This window comes from Monodon monoceros, unplaced genomic scaffold (assembly GCF_005190385.1).
Source record: "Monodon monoceros isolate NGI ecotype Baffin Bay Population unplaced genomic scaffold, NGI_Narwhal_1 Super_Scaffold_8, whole genome shotgun sequence".
Taxonomy (NCBI): Eukaryota; Metazoa; Chordata; class Mammalia; order Artiodactyla; family Monodontidae; genus Monodon; species Monodon monoceros.
In genome coordinates this window covers 48,945,799-48,963,376 of record NW_021703785.1, presented here as the reverse complement: position 1 = coordinate 48,963,376, position 17,578 = coordinate 48,945,799, and positions in this window count along the sequence as shown.

Genomic DNA, 17,578 nt, shown 5'->3' with positions numbered 1-17,578 from the left:
CCACTGGAGGGCAGGTAAGCCTCCAGCACTAATGGGCTAGAGAAAGGATTTTAAAATCATGCTTATTAGCACCAGTGTCAGTGTGGTAGAATTAACTCCCCAAAATGGCTGTCACCAGCATCTCCATTCCCAGGGGAGTTCCGGTTGCCTTCTGCCTCTCCAGGAGGCTCTCCAAGATCAGCAAGTGGGTCTGATCCAGGCTCCTTTCAAACTGCTGCCTCGATGCTCCTACTTGGAGAAAGTGAGATTTTGTATACACTTCAAGAGTGGAGTCTCTGTGTCCTCGTTCCTTCTTCATGTCTTTATGGAAAATCTTTTATGCTAGTCTTCAGGTCATTCACATTGATGGCTGCTCTGTATGTAGTTGTGATTTTGGTGTGCCTGTGAAAGGAGGTGAGCTCAGGGTCTTCTTTCTCCACCATCTTGGACTCACCTCAGCATTTTATTTTAATAGCTCATCTTTTGGGAAATTTTCCAAGGCATTCATTAGAGTTAGAAAAAAGCAAAATATTTGTATTTTTTCTTATATATCATCAGTTTATATTTATTAAATTACATAATTAAAACTTCCATGAATAGGTCTGAAAACAAAGATAAATGACTTTTGGTAAATATAAAACTCAAGCAGAAAGGACAATCTGTGTACTGGTGCACTAGAGAGACGAGAGAAAGATAATTATGCTTAACTACTTATTTTATTCACTTATATTTTCTTGAGATTTATGAAAAGTCATGGATTTTTCTCACATAAAATTTTTGATGCCAAAATCTAAATATGCTAAATTTTAAAAGAGTCCTCATGGCTGATATTTTAGATTGGCAGCCTTATAAACACATGGATTGCAAACTTCAGCGATCAACCTCATAAGCTCTTTTAAAAGATAATATTGTTGACCTTTGGCATTGAAAAATCTTTCTCTTAGTATTGGTTCTAAAACATGTATGATTTTCATTATGTCCTAGGGTGATTTAAGGAATGATCAAAATTAACCATCATTTAAACCATCAAATTCACATATGAAAACATATTCCCTGATTTGAATACCCCTCAAACTACATTAGTTTCAGGATTATTTTTTTTAAGTTTCCTTATTTTTAAATCATGTAACTATAGAGATAATATTCATTTCATAAAAGCATTGAGATGATTAATCAATGATTTCTAAGTGTATCGCAGATAGAAATTGTAGATCTCAGCGATGAAAATTATAAATTATAATTGTTCTTACCCTTCACCTTTTGGAGACAAATTTGAAATACCAGATGGATGAAGTTTGAGGACTGATTAATAGAAATAGAGAATACATTTTCATGAAGCATCTATGAGCTCATTTTAAAGTGCTTAAAGAAAAAAATATAGCTTTATTCGTTTATAAGGAAAATTTTATATAGAGAGTATATTGTGATTTGCAGCCAAAAGAGTGAGATTCAAGGAGAAACTCTTATTGTAAGACTTTTATTATTTAGTTGTATAACCTCTAAAGCCTAGAGGAGGAAAGAGTATTTCAAGTAAGTTTGGCATTGTATAGAAAATACTCTCTATAAAATTTTTCTTATAAATGAATAAAGCTATACTTTTTCTTTAAGTAAAAACAGAAGTTCAAAACTGGTCTATTGACCCCATTGTAATAATAAGGAAGGCTAATAGGTCACCTAAAGGAAACTGGTGGAGGTAAAATCCTTAGAAGTCTAATCTGAACTGGATACAAAATAGATACCAGGAGGAGAGCATTCTAGAAGGAGGTCCTAATTTTTATTCAGAGGGCAAAATTGTTGGAGGAGTGGGAGATTCAAAATCCGTTATCAGGATTACTGAATATCCAAGGCCTATATACACTATTTACATCTCTTAAAACAGATTAGGGGAAGGATTTTGAAACTGCTTTCAGACAATGTGGGTTCCTTCTGTTATGTATACTGTTGACATTTAAATGAGTCTCAGTAAAACCTGCAAGGTTCTGCTAATAAATTGTGAGGTTGAGTGCTATGTAAAGCTACAATTTGTAGATGAAGGGGTATTATATATTCATGATATTTGCATATATGATGTTTTATGTGCATTTGCCTCCTCTTCTAAGATTTTTGTATGCCTGGACCTAACTACCTCTCACCATGATAATCACCCTGTTCTGTGCAAAGTAAGCAGTAAATAAATAATTAGGGTGTTATTTTCAGGTCCAGGAAATTGCAAATTTTTGGATTTTTTTTTTTTTTTTTTTTGCGGTACTTGGGCCTCTCACTGTTGTGGCCTCTCCTGTTGCGGAGCACAGGCTCTGGACGCGCAGGCTCAGCGGCCATGGCTTACGGGCTCAGCCGCTCCGTGGCATGTGGGATCTTCCCAGATCAGGGCACGAACCCGTGTCCCCTGCATGGGCAGGCGGACTCTCAACCACTGCGCCACCAGGGAAGCCCAAATTTTTGGATTTTTAAAAAATGATCATGGTAACCACATTCAATTGCTTTGCTGTTGTTATAGGTAAACAAATCAGAAAGAAAAATTAGTAAAGATGATTGAATTTTGAGACTTTGGAAAAACTTTCAGTTATTCAATCAAGATATTCTCTTCCATCAAATACTTTTTACACAATTTCTCCAGTTTTAAAATTTGAATTTTGTGAATGTGCGAGACCTAGATACAGAAAGGTTTGAGGAGTTGTTTTTCTTAGTGTTGTTTCCTTGGTACTTCTGTTGATCACCAGCATGACAGTGAGACCACAGTTGAGACGAAAGCTGTTGTACAGTTGAAGGAGGCACATTAGATGTAGAGGAGGTGAGCTGGGGCAAGGCATAGCCCAAGGGAACTAGAAGCTAAAGAGATGACTGATGTTGGTGCTGTAGTCACAAACATATGAATGGAAGTAGCAGCAACAGGCAGCAGTGGCTTAAGAATTTGTACCTTACAGGCAGAGTCTGAAGCGTGTTGGCAGCACACGGCAGAAGTGCTGGGGGAAGAGGTCAAGGGGGTTGAAAGATTGGTGGTTTAGGGAGGCAAAGTGGCATAAAGAAAAGACAAGGAACGCTGTTTGGGGATGATTTTAGCTCACACACATGTTGCTTCTACCCTAGGTTGTGTCATAAAGACTCCAACATTATTTTCATCGTTGGAAATGACTCTTGCCAACAAAGTGTGATTGGCATGCATAAATTGAATAAACAGGTTTTAATGTATGACCTCTTCAATTGCTTCTGGTGAATTCCTTATGTAAGAACAAGGCTATTACACAAGTCAAACTATTTACATTGTTTCATCCTTTTGTTTCATCCTATTGTTACATTGTTACATCCTTTCTCCTTGTCTCCTCCTCATGTCCCACTACCCTTCCCAGTTACTCAAGTTGTTTGTCTCTTTGACAAGACGGATTGAAAACCACTCTTCTATTTCGTGTCTGAATCTGAAAACTATTGGGTGGAAAGCTGACTTCTGCTTGGAAGGTGAATTTTTTCTTCTTTGGTCACAGTCTGATGCATCGTCAGCTACACATTAGGAGATAAAAGCCTTTCCCCCAATTCCAATTAAAGAATTGGAGAAAGGAAGCCTTAGTGAATACAGATCATTCATTCAGTTACCTTTTGTGAGCACCTAGATAAGCCATGGCCAATGAATGTAAGAATTTGCAAGATTTCTCTAAATCTGATTTATTGTTCTTGGATATCCTCTATTTCTTTTTAATAATTAGTAACAAATCCCTTTAAAATGAGAGAGGGTTTGCACAGAAAGAGCAGGTAATTGAGAAGACTCTATGTGGAGTCATGTTCTATAACTGTTCTGGAGTCACACTTCCTTCTCTCTTTGCTTGGAAAATGTTCTGACTCAGTGCCCTGGAAAAGTGGTCTATTGGTATCCCAGGAATACAGTGTTTTATTAAAAGATAGAGAAAGATGCAAAATGTGCTATTCTGAGACACTTTATAACTAATCTATAACCGTTGGAGTTGAGGACATGGGGAGGGGGAAGGGTAAGCTGGGACGAAGTGAGAGAGTAGCATTGACATATATACACTACCAAATGTAAAATAGATAGCAAGTAGGAAGAAGCTGCATAGCACAGGGAGATCAGCTCAGTGCTTTGTGACCATCTAGAATGGTGGGATAGGGAGTGTGGGAGGGAGACGCAAGAGGGAGGGTATATGGGGATATATGTATACATACAGCTGATTCACTTTGTTATAAAGCAGAAACTAACACAACGTTGTAAAGCAATTATACTCCAATAAAGATGTTAAAAAAGTATATACTCGGTAAAGTTATTAATGACTTCAATTTTTTTTTTATTTCTCTAAAGAAACTTTTTGTCAAATAGGAAATGAGAGAAATAAATCTGGTTGCAAAGATTACTCATGCTTTCCTTTCCTATGTGAAGAGTACAAGAACTTCTGGAAAAACAATGTTAATGTCTCTGCTATGTGGTCTCTCAAAAACTGCATCAAGAAAATAACACATTAGTGCAATTTTTAAGGAGTTTTTCAGATCCAAAAGTCCAAAGAAATTCACACAATAATTACTTTTGTTATTTCATCTTTGTTGGTTTCCCTCCAAGTTATTTACGTCCAAGAATGCTTTTTTTTTCTGTCCTGTTTTCTTTCACTGACAGATGTTTTATTTAGGGAATCCTACTTTTTATCATTATTATGAGTCTTGTAACTTTAGAAGTTTATTGTTATGTTTTCCAAAGCCAGTTAGATATTCCTCTGGCATAATTCAGTTATAGACTTTAAGATTTCATATTGCTTAATCCACCTCTTCACCAATCGACTGTGAATTTGATTTGTTTTCACACTAAGCATAGTGCCTGGCACAAAGGCAATGGTTGTGAAATCTTTGGTAAATGGATGACAGTATTATTTGCCAGAATTCTGGACACATTCATGGGATATGAACAATTTTAAACTCTTCAATTAATGAATCCATGTGTAACAATATGATTTTTGCCCTTAAAGTACAATAAATATTTATTGATGATGTTGGCGATGACACAGTTACCAGAATAAAGAATGAAGACCCACAGACCTCCCTGCAAGAGAAGGGTGGATAATAAGCTTCTGTTTCCTATTGAATTGTACAAACACATAACAAATATTGATATTGATATTGATATGACTAGGAAAACAATTTTTCTTGTTTAGACAAGTTAAAATAAGATTTCCTTCATGGTGGAGACATAGTCATTGTTTAGGTAAGATGCATAATGCCCTTGTTTTACTGCCTTAGTTGAATGATGTGCTTTTGTGTTTTTGTTTGGTTTGGTCATGCTTACATTTTATTTCATTTGTGTTTCCAAATGAGCTTCTCTTCAGGACTTCAAATTGATTCATTTGTGTATCCTCCCAGATCTTCCATTGCGCTTCTATTGTTCTGTGATATTTTTGTTGTTTGTTTGTTTGCTTGGTCTTTTTTTTTTTTAAATCTCAGCACTGGAAGAATGCTTTAGCACCAAACCATGGTGGTTATTAATAGGTTGATGGGCTAACTGGGCATTTCATATGTTTATTTTTATACGAAAGAAGGATAACTTTTGTTCTTATTGCTCTGCTTATGTAATTGATGTGCTTAAAGTAAGAATTTTTTTTTTTTACAGTTTTCAAGTTTTGTGAGTTTATCCATTAAACAGATTTGGAACAGGTAATGGGTATTGAAGTGTGATTTGTGCATCCTTCATACCCTGTTGATTTTGAGATATGTCAAGATTTTATTTCCTCATTTGGTGAGCAAGATAAAAATCTGATTTACACAAATAAGCAAAAAAAACTTTACACACAGCATTCTTTCTGTTACACCAGTGAGCTGTTTACATACTAATATTGTAGCTCTCCAAACAGTTCTTATATAAGATTTTAGAACAACTAGCCTACAAAAGCATGCTCAGAATTGCATGCTGCTATGGTTGAAAAAAATGCAAGGCCCATGATGTCAAGGTCTGCACTTGGCTTTTTTATTCCTAGTGCCAACGGGTAGTGTGGTGCATGGTACATATTCAAGAAATGTTTAGTGAAAAATATTGTGCAGCCTGGAATGAATGGTTCTGTAGGGAAATGCATTCTAGTTTGCAGTCTTGAAAATTCTTTTCATTTGTATTTGTACATATATATGAGGCTTCTTTAAGAATGAGAAAATAATAATTATTTTGAACAGCTATTATTCATTAGGCAGTGTGCTAAGTGACATGTATAATTTCCTTAATTTTTCAATTTTATGATATCGACTTTATCCCATTTACAGGATGAGGAAAATGAGGGAGGAAAGTATATCTGGAGTCCTTTAAAAGCAGAAGAGTTTTCTCCATTTGAGTTGATGTAAGAGTGGCTCTGTTTGAAGTCAGGTAAGAGGTAAGATACATTTTTGTACTTTCCGGACCTGTGAAACCACTATTTCAATTAATCTACACCTAACTGTGCCATGTTGACTTAGAAAAATGACTTACCAACTTATATTTTTCAAATAAGTAGATTATAGAATGAAATAAAAATGCATATTTTAGCAATTAAGCAAAAGCACAATAATTTATAATAATATGTTTTTCTCTTAATAGAAACATTTAGGTTTATCACTTTAAAGCACCAACGCAAATAGAAATGTAAGATATGAAAGACTAAAGGCCAAAATAACCACTGTATTATCTATTAATGCAATTTCAAGGCAACTGGCACCATGTTATCTGTTTTCCCTCATAGCAATATTACTATTTAATCTGTTATTATAAATTTAAGAGTAAACATTAATAGTTTGTGCCATTTGATTAAAATGTAAATCACCTCAAATCTTTGGGGATTGTCACCCATTCCTTGTTTACAGATGCATGAAACTAGAACATTTTCCTTTTAATATAAGAGCAGTGACTTTCCTTAGAAATCACATCACTGACCCATAGAGTGTTTGTGCATACTTGTCAGAATGGGATAGATTGAAAAGAGGCAACAGGAAAAAGTACCTTCTTATCAATTATTTGTGTCAATAATTACCTGCTTGTCATGCAGAGGTGAGGATAATGAGGGTAGAAGAAAGAAGGAGGATGGGAAGGGAATAGCCTGTGGTTTTTAAATCCAAGCATCACTATTTTCTTGACCACAATAGAAGTATATTTTTACATAATTCATGCATTACAGAAGCAAGAATGAAAAAAGTAACCAGGAAGCAAAAATGCATTGATTATTGGCTATTTTTGCAATAGAATAAACTTTTCTGAGAATCACAGTATCACTCAATCTCCATCTATTCCCTAGCCTTGAGAGGCATATTTCTCCATGAGCAGGTCTTTGGTAGAAAAACAGTCCTGTGGCATCACCTCAAAGGGCTTTACTGGGTGTGTTTATCAGGGATTCTTTTTCCAGCCAGCCTTAGACATAGCTCATCTTCATATTCATCAGTTGATAAATGAGTTTGGTAGCTTAGTGATAGAAACCTAGAGTCCATTAACAAGAAAACACAAAAATAAGTCTAAGACAATAAAAGAATATCCCAAATATTTGGGAAATTCTATATTTAATGGCTTGTATAAATGTATTTCTATGCTATGTTCTGTATATGAAGGAAGAAAGAAAGGATCCTCCTCAGCAGAGAGCTTTATTTTTAGTGAAATTTATATATATTATCCTTTTATTAACTGTGTAGGTGATGTCTTTTCTGCTATAAAGAGTAGTTCTTCCCATATTAAGAAAGAAACAAGAAGGAAGGAAGGATGGTAGAGAGGTCAAGGTAGGGAGGGAGATTGACATGGAGGTTAATCACTGCACCCCACTTCCCTCTGCAGCTACTTTCCTTGGCAATCTTTTGGTAAGAATTGGTTTCATTTTTCATTATTCATTCCCTTTCTAACACCCTTCATTTTGATTACCACGTTGTATTGCCATCTAATTGTCTGCCAGTGGGTACCACAATAAGCTTGTGGAATGGCATTTTGATTTTATAGGCTAGGTGGGAAACAGGATCAGGGAAGTTCAAGATCACCCCATTTGTCAATGGTAAGCTGAGATTAAAACTGAGGTTTTCAAGGCTAAAATGAGTATTTCAAAATCTCCTAATTTCAGTGTCTTCCTTTGTCTTCATTCATTGGTCTGATATTAAAGCCTTCCATGCTCTCTCCTAAACCTCTATTTTTATCTTTCTCTCTCAGGGATGCTTTACAGAGACATCTTGCATAGCAAATTTAGTTGGATAACAATTCTGAAATTATTGGGAAACACTTATTGGATGGGGTGCTCACTGAGCCCCAAGACTTCATATACAGTTGTCACTTGGTATCTCTGTGGGATATGCAGATACCAAAACCCTAGGATGCTCAAGTCCCTTATATAAAATGGTGTAGTGTTTGCATATAAGTGACACACATTCTCCCGTATATTTTAAATCATCTCTAAATTACTTATAATACCTAATACAATGTAAATGCTATTTACATAGGTGTAAATACAACACAAATGCTATGTAAATAGTTGTTGGTGCGTAGCAAATTCAAGTTTTGTTCTTTGGAACTTTCTGGAATTTAAAAGAATAATTGAATATTTTCTATCCACAGTTGTTTGAATCCTCAAATGTGGAACCCATGGTTACAGAGGGCCAATGGTACATTTAATCTGGACAAAAATGAGACAGTTCAGGGCCATGCTGAAACCTGTGGGTGTTTTAGGAAGGCTAATTTGCTCCCCCCTCAAACAATATTCTTCAAATATTTGTTTAGCATTTAATTATACAGGACAATGAGCCTTGGATAAGGAATAAGCACAGAAGTGATACCCCCTAAGGTGACCACAGCAACACAGCCCACTTTGAGAATAAAAGCTCTACAATTTCTCCTCTGCAAACAGTCAAGTTGTGTTAGTGGCCTTTGACAAGGATGGGGTAGGGAGTTGCTGAGTGCTCACAGGGTCCCTTCCCAGTCCAAATGGCTAATTTAAGTGTTCCTTCTCACCACACACAATAATCTTTCTTCAAGAAGTTTCTAGAAATGTAACTGCCTTTATCTCATACATAAGGGATGCTCTCAGACCCTTACTGATTGGTGCTCTGAATGTCTGACCCAGATAACCTGACTTTATTATTTTTTCCATTTATTTATCTATTATTTATTTATTTATTTTTGGCTGCGTTGGGTCTTCGTTGCTGCATGCGGGCTTCCTCTAGTTGCGGCGAGCAGGGGCTACTCTTCATTGCAGTGCGCAGGCTTCTCATTGCGGTGGCTTCTCTTGTTGCGGAGCATGGGCTCTAGGTGCGCAGGCTTCAGTACTTGTGGCACATGGGCTCAGTAGTTGAGGCATGGAGGCCCTAGAGCACAGGCTCAGTAGTTGTGGCGCATGGGCTTAGTGGCTCCGCCGGCATGTGGGATCTTCCCAGACCAGGGCTCGAACCCATGTCCCCACATTGGTAGGTGGATTCTTAACCACTGTGCCACTAGGGAAATCCCAGAAAACCTGACTTTGTTTTTTGTTTGCTTGTTTGGTGTTTTTTGGTTATTTTTTTAATTTTAGAAATTTATTTTTTTATACAGCAGGTTCTTATTAGTTATCCATTTTATACATATTAGTGTATATATGTCAATCCCAATCTCCCAGTTCAACACACCACCCTCTCCGTCACTCTCCCCCCTTGGTGTCCATACGTTTGTTCTCTATACCAGATAACCTGACTTTAAATTCTCACTGATAACAGCATTATTATTTCCATTTAATGGAAGCATATCAGCATTTAAACCCTGGTGGGAGTTCAAACTCCATGCCCTTTTTGAAGTAATATACCAAATTTTCTACCCTCTTTGCTACCTCAGAGTCCTTACTTGCTCCATTTGACCTTCCAGGAATGCTTTTTACTTGTTACTTGGCCTGCTCCATTGACTTTGGCTACTCTTGTCTACTTGATTATCTTCCCAACTTTGACTGCTGTGATATAATTCTAAGCCAGTTTTATTCATCTCTCTAAGACTACTCTTCTTCAGTCTTACAATTCCTGGTCCCATATTTTAAGTGTTTCTTCTTCAACCATCTACGTTCATGGCAGAAGTTACCTTAGAGATTCAATGGGAATTGTTTGTACCCCTTCCACCTCTTGTCTTCAATATGTTCCCACTGCCTCAGTTTTCCCTCCCTGCCATGGTCTCTAAGATTTTTACTTACATCACTAAGATTTCCTCAAAGATGAAATTCTGCATTTCCAGCTGCTAGTGGATATTTCCACTTCAACACCTACCAAGACATCATTGATTTTTTAAATCAAATTGGCCCCTGCCCTCTCCCCTTTTAAGCCAGATTCCTCTCCATCCATCTTACCACTCCCAGTATAAATGACTTTTTTGTGACTCTTGCTTCCCATGGCTTAATTTCCATCATGGCTGCTTTGTTTCTGTTACCTCTGCTTCCATAAAGCTCATCTCTCACCTCTTAATGCCAAAACCCTTAGGAGAGGTTCTAACTGATCTCTCTGCCTACATCCCCTTTTCCACCAGCACATGTTCTATGTTCCTGTAGGATTAACCTTCTGAAAATCTAATTGGTATCAATATCTGTCACCTGTCTGTTTACAAAACCCCAGTATCTTCTTCTTGTAGGAGATTAAAATCCATACTCCTTAGTACCACCAAGCAGGCCCAAAGTTACTTCACCTTTGTTTTCATTTTGTTCTCTCAAGAGCATATTGCTTCACTTTATTCATCAATCCCCAACAGACCTGCTCTTGGCATCTCCCACTGGCCCAGGATCCCCTTTTCCTGTCTTTATCTACCAAACCCTAGTCATTTTCAAGGCCAAGATTCACTAGTACTTCTTTCATGGATTCTTCTCAGACAACCCCAATGGGAAAGGATCTGACTGTTTCTGGACAACCCGAACTTCAACCAGATCTGTATGTAGTCAGTGAATTCAACCATCACTCAGTAATTTCTAGCTGCCTGTAGGTCAATACCTTTCACAGTGGCAGGTAGAATTGATCAGGGAAACATATCCATCTATCATGAAGACAGCCAAATGACTCGATCATTCATGACCAGTCATGATGCCATCCCTTTGATAGTGAAGAGAGCCCCTGTCACACTGGTCCCCTTTTAGCATCTGCATCCGGCTACAATCTTTAAGGAAGGGGGAAACATGGCAAATTGTGACTACTGTTCCGCTTCATAATTTCTGTTTTAAACTGTGTCACATACATTTTTGGGCATAATTATAAGTCACTAAATTTTATTGGCATAAAGAGAGAACTTTACAGTTTTAAAAAGGCAAATTTATTTTTGGTTGCTGAATCAAATGTGATTTAAAGTTTCAGGATGTTTACATTTTATTAGTGACAAGTTGATAGCACATGGGTTTCTTTCTGTTTCTTACAAAGTCAGCAGCCCTACTTTCACTCTCTATTTTGTTCTGTTATCAGAGGAGTTTTTTGATACATGTATAAGCAAATATTTTCTTATAGTGCAGCAGAACTGGGATGCTCAAATGTTTTAACAAATCAGGTTTTCCAGTTAATTTGGGTTTATTCAAACCCAAGATACTGAATGTCTTTGATTACTCAGGAGTATTTCTAGATATGAGACATCCTAAGATTGTATTTCAGCATATTCATCTGTATATCATGAAGTTTTTGTAAGCATAAACTTCTTCCGAGTTTTACAGAACTGCTAATCTCGATTTAAAATTGGCAAATTTTCTTGTCACCAGTTTGCTTTATCAATTTCTCAAGTAAAAATACAATACAAAATAAGTGAGTAGCTAATATTTATTGAACACCTAGTATGTGATAGGTAGGGTTGCCGTATTTCATGAATAAAAGTACAAGACACGCATTTGAATTTCAGATAACAATAAATAATTTTGTTAGTATATGTATGTCTCATAATATTTGGGGCATATATATGTACTAAAGAATTCTTATTGCTTATCTGAAATGTGATTGGAGGTTCCATATTTTATCTGGCAACCATAAATATATGGATTATATCTTTGTTTTTACCAGTTTATGAGTTAGTTGTCAGAATTAACCCCGTTTCACAGGCGGAAAGACTGAAGCTTAGAGAGTTTAAAGAAATTACCCAAAAGTCATAAGCTAGTAAGTGAAAGGAGTATTTGTTCCCAGGTCTGCTTAAATTCAGAACTGAAGTTCTTCGTCTTATTCCCTCACATTAAATTCCTAGAATTGGAATTTCTGGCTGAGAAGTTACAGATAATTTAAAGGCTTTTGATTAGTATTAACTTGCCATCCAGAATGTGAACAAATTTACACTCCCTGAACCCTCACCAATATTGGTATGATTTTCAAAAATCCTTGCTACTTTAATTAATAAACCATAAAATAACATATTTGCTTATTTAATTTTAGTGAAGTTGTACCCTTTTACACGACTATTTGTATTCTTTTGTGAGGTAAGTTTCTTTAAGGTTGAAAATTTGAAAGCCATCGGGGTGACGTTTCTGCAGCTTGATTCTTAAACTCGAGTGTGAACTAGATCACCTGTAGGGCTTGTTAAGATACATATTTTTGGTCCCCACCTTCAGAACTTCTGATTCAGTAAGTTTTGGGTGAGACCAGATAATTTCCATTTCTAGCAAGTCCCCAGGTGTTGCCAATGCTGCTGTTCTAGAAGCCATACTTTGAGCATCACTGGTCTATAGGAAGGTGCAAGATCATAGTATAAAAAAAAATTGCCATTCACTGTTTAGCATAATTGTTACTGATCTCAAAGTTATAACTCATTGCCATGCAAGAGGATCACTTTAGTAAAAGTCTGAGTACCAAGTTTGATAGAGGACACACTACTTTGATTGCTTTTAAATAATGCAATAAAGTATTTTTTCAACGAATTTGCCAATGATAAAAAATAAAAGCATCAGCTCTTTAGGTTGCGAATGGAACTTGAATGTTTCTCGTTGTGCTACATATAAAAAAAATTCTGAGTCTATTAAGAATATGACACAACTTTCCCTGAGTTCTTCAGAGCAGCTTTCACCAAAAAGGAAAACCTATTTGGTATGCACTTAATTGAGCATAGCAGTTGGTTAAGATTGGTAAATAAGTGGTTAGTGCTGTGGAGTCCTTGACCATCAAGGAACTCTAGACTGTGAAAATGTACCTTTTTAAGCTCTGTGGGCAGGGCCCACGCTTGTCTTGTTCATTATTGTATCCTTAGCACCTAGAACAGTACTGATGTGGTGTCAGTGGTCAGTGCATGGACACTGGGTGAATATAGGAGAGAGTTCCAAGTTCCCTAACACTGTTGCTCAGGATGACTCCAGATTTTACTTATTTCCTAAGAGGTGTTGGGAAGGGAAAAAAAATGATAAAGAGCTAAGTTCCCAAGAATAAAGGATGTAACCAGACTTGGGAACACAGTTCTGGGATGATTTCCTTTAACAGAGTGAAGGGAAGACTTGTTATCTTTATAGAATAACATAAAGTAAGTGAAAAACATCATAATGCCTGACTTGAGGCTGGAAGACTAAGAAGAAATTACTTCTTAGTTAGGAAGGTGAGTCTTAGAGAGAAGGGGCAGGGATAGGTTAAGAGATTTTGCTCTGCATTTTAAGTCATAATAGCAGGGATTTTGCTCATTGATAGTTATAACATAAAGACCCATATAACTATGACTCTGTGTTCATTTCTAAGGCACTGAGCCCTACATTGGAGGACAAACTACTGAGGGATCACTTCAGCAGAGAAACCTGGTCAGTATGATCTGAAGTGAGAACTCTACTACTTTCTTCTGCTCAGCACATTATGTATATGTATGACCCCTGGCTGATTACAATAAAAAAAGAGGCTTAGATCAGGACCCTACAGAGAGGTACTAATATGACCCTAATTGTTTGGCACATTATAGAAAAAGTGATAAGCTCTTTTAATCAGTCAGACAAGAATAAACAAATAACCCTTTAAAAAAAGTCATCATAACATCATCATTCTCTTCATTCCAGCTCGCTTGAGGTCTGTGTCCCAGCCTTAAAGGCTTCAGTTCTCCAATGATTTCCCATTTCTGATATATTCTTCAGTACGGGTCATTGTTTCTGGTTTACCTGTTAGCTTCACTTCACATGCCATTTTATTGTAGCTCAAGTCCTACTGTATACCTTGTAATTCCTCAGGAATGCAATGCTTTTTCTTGGAATTAAGACTTTGTCTATGCTGTCAATCATGTATCTCCACATTTACCCACCCTTACTCATTCTTTATTTTTTAACTTGCAGTTTTCTTTATCTGGTCTTTCTTGAATTTCCCACCTCCTAGCCCTGTGTTAAATGTATTACCCTCCTTTGTGTTCTCCCAGTGACCTGTGCTCACTTTCATCATAACATTAATTGTATGATATCATTGTTTTATACATACTTGTTTCCTAGTTTACTTTTAGTCCTGGAAATTTCTTGAACTCAAGGACGGTTTCAGCCATCATTATTCATTAGATTCTAGACACTCAATAAGCTTATAGATGTTCATTACATCACAGTTGAACGGACACACAAATGAATGAAGCCAGCAGAGCTAAGAAGCCAGGTGCATTTCAAGAAGTGGTTTGAAAGGAAAAAACAGTCATGGGAAAAATTGGCACAGTAGACAAGACCAGAATATAGGCTTTGTTATAATTATCCTGATATATCTTTCAAAAATCAATTGTTTGAAATTTCCATTTAAAGGTAAACATTCTTAATTGCAAAAATTAAAGCCTAGTCTATCTCATTTAAGGTGAAAGGAACTTTACAAAGGACATTAAGAGATATTCACATTCTTCAAGAGGACAAAGAGAAGCTCTGGCTGGGTAGCCAGGAACTACCTAATATTCACATTATAGATCAGGTGCCTCTAGAGGAAACTTTACACCCATAGCTGCCAGGCACAGATGGCTTACACCAGAGCCTCTGAGCCTGAGAGTATCTGCTTAGACCTCTGTTGCTGCTGCCTCTGAGAATTGAACATCCTTCTGCCCTTTGCCACCTTCACATAATTCTGCCCTCTTCACATCACTCTCTTCCTAAAATAAATCTGAGGATCATGTTTCTGACCAGCCCATCTACAGAACCTGAATACATGTGTCCCAGCTGCAAGAGAGGCTGGCAAAAGGCTCTTCTACCTGGGGAAACAGGACTTATTGAATAGAAAGCTATAAAATTTAGAAGGGAATTTCAGAAGGTTCGAATAAAACAAATGTCCACTCTACCACCTTAAGAATGTGCATGGGAGCTGGAGGTTGAATTAAGTAGCTTTTGAAATCCCTTTTCCTATGGGACTCTGTTATATCCATTAGCTTCTCCTGCTGGCCTTGATATGTCCTAAAATGCCTTTGAGTTTTGGGTAGAGCGCTTAGTTACCCAGACTATTACACATTTTTATGGCTCCTAACATTTCAGTGGCAACGTTCTTTTCTCTGCTGTTCTTTGGAAGACACACCAGTAAGTATTTAGCTCTCATTCTGTGATCTTTTGGAATGCCCTGACAACCCAAAGTTTTTTTTGTTTGATTCATTTTGAATAAGTGTTACTGACATTTTAAAAGTGAACAAGTTGACACTGAAATTACATCAAATGATGGCAAATAGAAGAAGTTCATATCTGGTCACCCCAAGCACTTGATGGCTATGCCTGAACCTGAGGTCTTAAGGGAATAAAAGGCCCAAATTAAGGACTGACATAGGAAAAGAAGCATTTGGTGGTAATTTTAGCCTTCAGAGCCTCTCAAGGAGTCATGAAGAGTGTTGAAGATGTCCACTTAAAAGATGAAATTAGAAAATTCCACTAGCTTTGATTTTTACTCAGCTTTCTTCAGGCAGTTTTGTGTGTCTCAGAGTCAGTTGGGTCTCATGATAGGTATTGAAGTCAGCAGAGCTGGGTTACTCTGTGGCACCAATAAACATTTGCTTTAAACACACACGCCATCCTCCAAATCCTTTCTCTCTATGCAGTCAATGTTCTGATAAGGTCGTAAAACTGAATAGAAATTATTTGGCCAAACTCTTCTGTTTTATTAGCTGAAGAGAATAAAGGCTAATGAATAGGGTGGAGAAAAAAAAGGCATTCCCAAATCTCTCAGCAGAACAAGATCTTCTAATGCATTGTCTACAACACCTCATCTTCCCTTATAGATTTATATTCACCATCTCCACTTTATTGTTGCCTACTCATTGATCTCAGGAGTGCTCTCAAACAAGTCACAAGAATATAAAGTATTGTGTTTTCTTAGCACTCAGGCCACTTAACTTTGCAGCATTTAATCTGTGGACCATGTTCCTGTTTTGCCTCTCTTTTACCCCAAATTCTACGGCAAGGCAGGCTTTTGTTTGCCTTGCCTATATTTCCAGTTCTGTCCCTGACTCTGCTTCCTTCCTTTGTTTCTAAAAGTGGATATTTCTATCCCTGGTTCTTTTCCCAGTATTCTGTACACAGTGACAATTGACAGTCAAACATTGAACCCTTTACAAGTCTTCAATAATCACATCTATTTAGATGATTTCCCAAATTTATGCCATACCACAGCTGATCATGGCTGTTCAAGATTCATGGGGTGTGTCTTACCTGAGTGGCTATTTCCCAACTTTAACCCTTATTAATTGCAGGACCTTGGGCAAGGTATTCAACCTCCCTGGGCCTCAGTTCCTCACCTGTAATATGGGAATAAAAATAGTACACCTATCCTATTGAAATGTATATGGATTCAAATGGCTCAATATTTATTAATGCTTAGATAATTATCTGGCAGGATGAAGTGCCATATACATAGATGAAAGAAATAAGACATAGATGCGGAAACCATTAACACATAGGTGGTAATGTGGTGGACATGGAAAGAGGATAAATGAGGAAACCCTCAAAAATACGCGCATTTGTAAGTTCAGGGAGTAGGAGAGGAGACCACATAGAGTGAAACATCCTACCCTGGACCTAACGCTAATGGATTTTCTCATGCTTTCCACCCTCATGATTGCTTAGCTCACTCTGCTTCCTCTTGCTAGATTATCACCTTTCCTCTTGCCCACCTGTCTCACATAATACAAATCTTCCTGGTTCTTCAGAGTTTACTCCAGCTGACTCCTCACTAAAGTACTTTGTATTGAGATCACCATCCCTCTTCTTGAGATGATCTCGTTGTTATTTGAGTATCTTCCAAAATTATATGTAAAATTTCTTTGGGTATAAAATTTGTGTCATACACAAGTTTTTCTTCCTCAGGTCCCCTGATATCCTATCTTCCCTATAGCTGGTATTCACTTTTCAAAACATTGTCGGATAAATGAGCCACATAGTGAATCACTGTAGGTTATGAAGGACAGTGTGTGTGGGTTTAGTGAAGGGGAGGAAGAGAGAGGAAAACTGGAAGGAAAATTAGCGAGTAAGTCCACCAACTTTCTCCACACAGTTCTGTAAGATATATAACACAGTTGTAATAGTTTAGCACAAATATAAATATGTCAGCCAACACTTCCATGTTTTTCTGACAACTATTTCTTATTTCTCATAGAGAGATCTTGGAGTTAAAGCCTTTAGAGTTGGGCTTCCTTGGTGGCGCAGTGGTTGAGAGTCCGCTTGCCGATGCACAGGACACGGGTTCCTGTCCCAGTCTGGGAGGATCCCACATGCCGCGGAGCGGCTGGGCCCATGAGCCATGGCCGCTGAGCCTGCGCGTC